At 46.2% G+C, this 6,533-nt stretch overlaps 1 long non-coding RNA gene across 1 annotated transcript in view; it reads right to left on the bottom strand.

The window, feature by feature from the left end:
* Positions 1-578: 578 nt before the first annotated feature.
* The window catches only part of LOC105545906, a 45,438-nt gene continuing 39,483 nt past the window's right edge, over positions 579-6,533 (bottom strand). Inside the window, exon 3 of the long non-coding RNA XR_001007015.1 lies at positions 579-1,833. This is a non-coding gene — a long non-coding RNA (uncharacterized LOC105545906). The remainder of the gene's footprint in view (positions 1,834-6,533) is intronic.

The raw sequence follows: 6,533 nt of genomic DNA, 5'->3' as shown, positions 1-6,533 counted from the left end.
CACATATTTTAGAAGGTTTTTTGATTCGATTGGACTGGGTTTGAGTTTGGTCATGAGGGGATCTCCCATTAGGAATATACAGTGGAATTCCTGAGTGTTAAGGTCATTTGCAATAGTTTCTCACTGTGTAGTTACACCACCAACTTAACAGATTGACTTTTACATTTTGTCAAGTCTAATTTTGTTTTATACTTTTCTAAAGTACTATATCCACAAACTTCCAACATAAATCTATAAAACAAGTTATATTTAGAAAAGTCTAGCTTCTATCCCAATCCTCTCACTCTATTCTCTATCTCCTCCTATGTGATATACCAGTATATTCATATTCCCCCCCAATGATAGCATACTATCAGAATTTTCTTCACCTGGCTTTTTACTCATTAGGCTATATGCTGGCGATCACAACATAGAACACAGAAATATGCCTCATTTCCTTTCAAAGCTGCATGGCACTCCATTATGCGTAGGCATCCTAGCTTATTTACTCTGTTCCCTATTGAAGGGCATTGAGTTATTTCCAGTCTTTTGCTACTACCAATGTTTCTGTAATAAATGGCCTTATGTATATTGATTAATTTTTGAATTTTTGACTGTTTTTTTTATCTTTTTTTTTTTTTTTTGTAGAGATAGGGTCTTGCTATGTTGCCCAGGCTGGTCTTGAGCTCCTGAGCCCAAGTGATTCTCCTGCTTTAGCCTCCCAAAGTGTTAGGATCACAGGCATGAGCGACCACATCCAGCTGAGAGTGTGTCTTCAGGATGGATTCGTAGAAGTGAGATTTCTAGGTCAAAAGGTAAATGTCTATCTAAAATTGCTAGATATTGCTGCTTTGCTCAAGAAACTTACTCTGTTGTGGAAGGAATGATAATGAAGGGGTTGGGAAATGGAGGAAGAAAACAGACCTCCCTGAAGGGCTGACATCATCCTCCTATAGATGAAGGACCCACCTTGACAGGTGGTTTGTTCACACGCAACTGAGAAGATGAGGGTGCTTTTCACCCTCCCAAATCCTCCCCGAAAGGAGGTGGTGCCACTTCCCCACCCTCAACCTGCTGCCATGCTCTGCCTCACCAGCTCCTTAAAAGGAAGGCAGTAGTTAATGTTAAAGCAAAATCAATAAGCCTCATAAACTAAAAAGTGGAAAATAACCTAGCAACTTATTACCATCCCATTTCAGTCAGTTCACTCCCTCAGGAAAGCCAATTGCAATCAGGAGATGGTGCCATGCGACCTGCAGCAGCACGTTTGCAGAGGACGACCCAGGGTTGAATGGGCCTCCTCCCTTAGCTGGAAAGATGGCAGGCTACATTTCTCAGCACTGCTTTTTCAGCTTCTGATGACACTGAGGATCTCCTGGAGAGGTCCGTGACAGCAGAGCAAGGAGTTTTGATTTCTGAGTGTTTCTCTGCAGCAAGGGCCTGCCCTGTTGGCCATGGGCACTGTCTGGTAACGTGTAGATCTGCCAGGCTCCTTGATACGCTTGTTCCAGCGAACTGATGGCACTGTCTCTGATGCCTCCACCAGATTTTGCCACTGTCTACCTTGGATTGTCACCCTGCATGGACAGGCCTGGCTTTGCATACAAAGCGATACATTGTGGGGGATTCGTCAGAGTGGTGGAAAAACTATAGAGAGAAAGGACGCAAACCTTCTGAAAGGTCAGAAGGTTCTGCAGAGCCTCGGGGAAGAATAGCAGAAGGCAGCTGTTCTATAACCTTAAGGCAGAGGGCAAGGAGTCGTACAAGGCAGTGTGGGGGAATTTATCTTAAACAGGCTTGTTTACTTACATTGACCAGGAACTGACCATTGATCATCCATGTGCATCGTGTTCCCTGAAAGGGGAACGATAAATGTTAATTACCTGCAGCTTGTGTTGGCTCCAGGTTTTCGTCATTGTGCCTGCACTGAAGAAAAGCAAAGCAGCCCCAGCTCTCAGGCTGCTCTCCGGACACAAGAGCCAGGCAGTCGCCCAGCTGCTCTTACACCGCATACCTCTGTCTGAGGACTCATTTCATCCGTCGGCCATGGTCTGTGGGACAGACCCAGCAATACCTGTCCTGAAGACGGGGGTCCTGTCAGCATCACCTCTGGATCCCCAGGAACCCTGGTGCTGACACCAGGGTTTACCACCAGCTGGTAAAACTAGGGCAGCCTAAAAATGGGAATCCCTTCCAAGGCTTTTGTGAGGATTTACAGACGCAGAGCTGTGGTATGGAGCGCTTCGTAAAGTATCAAGTCAAATACAGATGCTCCTTGACTTAAGGTGGGGTTACATCCACCAGACCTCAGGGCATCTGCCCACCTGAGCCTCCCAAAGTGCTGGGATTACAGGTGTGAGCCGCTGGGGCCGGCCAAGTATTCCCAATCTTATTCACTGAGAGGAAAAGGGCTTCTGTCCTTCCTGTGGAAGATAGCCATAAAGGGGGAAGAAAAAGGATGAGGGGGCTTCTGAAAATACAGGCTCACGCCTGTAATCCTGGCTCTTCGGGAGGAGAAGGCGGGAGGATAGCTTGAGCCCAGGAGTTCGAGACCTGCCTGGGCAATACAGCAAGACCCCGTTTTCCACAGAAAGGAAAAAAAAAAAAAAAAAGAAAGAAAAAATAACCAAGCAAGTGTAAGATGGGGTTACATCCCTGTAAACCCATAGTCAACTGAAAATATCATTAAGTCAATCACCATTAACTCGGGGACTGTCTGTGCAGGTATTGTTATTATCAGAGTAAGCACTGGATAAATGTTTAACACATGAGCAAATAAATAGTGGTGTGGACAAAAAAGGATGATGAGAATAAATGTCCCTGAGGCCAGGAGTTGGTGGCTCACGCCTGTACTCTCAGCACTTTGGGAGACTGAGGTGGACAGATCGCTTGAGGTCAGGAGCTCGAGACCAGCCTGGCCAAAATGATGAAACCTCATCTCTACTAAAAATACAAAACTTAGCTGGGCATGGTGGTGCGAGCCTCTAGTCCCAGCTACTCGGGAGGCTGAGGCAGGAGAATCACTTGAACCTGGGAGGTGGAGGTTGCAGTGAGCTGAGATGGCGCCACTGCACTCCAGCTTAGGTGAAAGAGCAAGACTCTGCCTCAAAAAAAAAGTAAGTGTCCTGGGAGTTTCAATTAGTAGAAGGGGGTGGCTGGGGCGGGGGGCGGGGGGCAGGGGTACTGAAGTAGAGTGATTGGAGGATGGTTGGGTTTGGAAGGATTTGGAGATGTTGGCATATGGGAGTGGGGAACATTTCTAAGAAGGGAAAAATTACATTCGCATTCAGTGTAGCAACAAGCACTGTTTATTTGCAGCAACATTCTGCCCAGAGGGGTCCTCTAAGTAAGTTGTGAGAAACAGTACAAAGGTGACTAAATGATCACTAACACCAATTGTGTCACTTTGTGCTGAGTGACCTCCTTTCATCCTCATGACAGCCTCATAAGAGGGTATTATCACAACTCAAGTGGTAGATGAGGAATCTGAGGCACAACAACGTTCATTAACTTACCTGCAGGAGAGGGAGAGGCAAACCACAGAAGAGTCGTTAATGCCCAACTAGGAATTTGGGCAACCACAGTCAGAAGGGAGCCACTGAAGAGACTTGAGCACAGGAGTGACATGGTCATATTGGTGCTTCAGAGAAACGCAATATGGTATAGTAGTTGGGAGTTTGGATTTTGGCACCAGACCACTTGGTTCTTCTAAAATCCCAGTTCTGGCCAGGCGCAGTGGCTCACCCCTTCAATCCCAGCACTTTGGGAGGCTGAAGTGGGTAGATCACCTGAGGTCGGGAGTTCGAGGCTAACATGGCAAAACCCCGTCTCTACTAAAAATACAAAAATTAGCCGGGCATGGTGGCAGGCACCTGTAATCCCAGCTACTTGAGGGCTGAGGCAGGAGAATTGCTTGAACCTGGGAGGCGGAGGCTGCAGTGAGGTGAGATCGCACCACTGCATTCCAGCCTGGGTGACAGAGCAAGACTCTGTCTCAAAAAAATAATAAATAAATAAATAAAATCACAGTTCTGCTCCTTGCTTGCTGTGAGATCTTATAAATATTATTTAACTGCACTGAGCCTCAGTTTCTTCATCTATAAAATGGGGGTAATAAAAGCATCCAGCTTATGGGGTCTTTTAAGGGAATAAAATAACACATGTAGAACACAGTACAGTGATGCCATGTACGTGTATGGCAACTGTAAGTTATCATCAATGTAAGCTATCTACCAGGTGGCCTGGAGAGAGGTCAGAGGTAGGGGATAGCAGGAGGCACGGACTGAAGGCTAGGGTGGAATAGAGAGTAAGATATTTTAAAGTAACCCTCAACAGGATTCATTACTTGCACACATGGGAGAAGAAAAACACTTAAGAATGACTCTCAGATTCCCAATCTCTTCTTTTTTCTTTACTTATTTGCCCTTTTCTTTTAGTCTCTCAAGATTCCCAATCTTTTTATTTATTATTATTATTATTATCTTGAGACAGAGCTTCACTCTTATGGCCCAGGCTGGAGTGCAGTGGCAGAATCTCGGCTCACTGCAACCTCCGCCTCCCAGGTTCAAGCAATTCTCCTGCCTCAGCCTACTGAGTAGTTGGGATTACAGGCATGCGCCACCACGCCCGGCTAGTTTGGTATTTTTAGTAGAGATGAGGTTTCATCATGTTGGCCAGGCTGGTCTTGAACTCCTGACCTCAGGGGATCTGCCCACCTTGGCTCCCAAAGTGTTGGGATTACAGGCGTGAGCCACTGCACCTGGCCAAGATTCCCAATCTTATTCCCTGAGAAGAAAAGGGCTTCTGTCCTTCCTGTAGAATATAGATAGCCATAAAGGGGGAAGAAAAAAAAAGGATGAGGGGGCTTCTGATAGAAACGCGAAAACTCGGAGAGAAGCTAGTTTTTTGGAGCGAGATCACACTTTGGGAGGGTGTGTGTATGTGGGGTGGGGGGTGTCAAAAGGATCCTGGGTTCTATTGTCAGCTCTGCCACCAGTTGGCTGTGTCCCTTGCCAAAAACCTCTTTCCTTTTCTGGACTTCAGTTTTCAGTCAGTGAGATTAAGCTTTTACACTTGAGATCTTAGAATTCTCTCCCAACTCAGACGTTCTCCAGTTTCACCTGATCACTATATAGCACTTGAAAGGGATGATGGTGCTAATAGCCTGGCTCTTAGGAGCCTTCTTAGTTAAAAAAAAAAAAAAAGAAAAAGAAAAAAGAAACAAAGAAAAAGAAAACAATATTTTAAAAATTTATTTAATTTTAATTTCTTTTCTTTTTTCCTTTTTTGAGACAGAGTCTCACTGTCACTCAGGCTGGAGTGCAGTGATACAATCTTGGCTCACTGCAATCTCTGCCTTCTAGGCTCAGGTGATCCTCCCACCTCAGCCTCCAAGTACCTGGGACTACAGGTGTGCACCACCATGCCTGGCTAATTTTTGTATTTTTTGTAGAGATGGGATTTTGCCATGTTGCCCAGGCTGGTCTCAAACTCCTGAGCTCAAGTGAACTGCCCACCTTGGCCTCCCAAAGTGTTGGGATTATAGGCGTGAGTCACTGCACCTCGCCTGTAAAAAAAAAATTTAAAGTAGAAAAGGAGGGGTTTCACTCTGTTGCCCAGGCTAGTCTTAAACTCCTGGCCTCAAGTGATCCTCCTGCCTCAGCCTCCCAACGCACTGGGATTACAGACATGAGCCATTGTACCCAGCCCTGTTCTTGAGGTTCAGGGGGAGGTGATGTGAAGAGGAAGCAATATGAGAAGAGGAAGCCTCCTTCTTCTTTCTTCCTGCTCCCTGAAATGTTGGACCTCAGGCCCTGCAAGAGACCCCTTGGCGAAGCTCTCCAAAACAACCTCTGCATATGGATCCTCCCACGGGTGACTCAAGAGATTCTGGGAACTGGTGTCAGAGAAAGTCAAGTGCAATGTTTATTTTATTTAGCCGCACTCTCTTCCACTTGATTGGTTCCTGACTGGGCTTTTGTTTTTCTACCAGATTAGAGAAGAAAGGGAAGGTTGTTTTAAAAAGTTCACTATCCTTAGCAACAGTGAAACCAGACCCTTGGTGGTGGCTGGGGCCCAGCAGAGCTTGTGTTTACCCAGAGGGTGCACTTGGGGGTAGGCGGTGGAGTGGCACCTGCCCAGGTGTGTGGCCTGCACCTGGCCTCAGGCAGGTGTTTAGCACCTTCCACTCAGCACAGCCTGAAGGAGAATGGGCACACACTCTTCTGGGAAGACCTGCATTTTGAAATGGAGTTTTACATAAAATAAAACAGAACAACCGGGGCTGAAGAATGCGCGGTGCCGAATGCACACCAACACCTGGAACACATTTGATCCGAGGAAATGAGCCCCTTGCAGGAGTTTTGGGGTTTTTTTCCAAATAAAATACCAGTTATGTAACACAGCTAAACAGCACCACAGAGATGGCGTCCTCTCTCTCTCTTTATATTTATTTCATTTTTTAATTTTTGAGGCAAGGTCTCACTCTGTTGCTCAGGCTGGAGTGCAGTGGTGCATTCATAGCTCACTGCGGCCTCGAACTTCTAAGCTCACAT

Source organism: Mandrillus leucophaeus, unplaced genomic scaffold (genome assembly GCF_000951045.1).
Source record: "Mandrillus leucophaeus isolate KB7577 unplaced genomic scaffold, Mleu.le_1.0 Scaffold342, whole genome shotgun sequence".
In the NCBI taxonomy this organism is placed as follows: Eukaryota; Metazoa; Chordata; class Mammalia; order Primates; family Cercopithecidae; genus Mandrillus; species Mandrillus leucophaeus.
The sequence above is the reverse complement of the archived record's forward strand: the minus strand, read 5'-3'. Positions and strand labels throughout refer to the sequence as shown.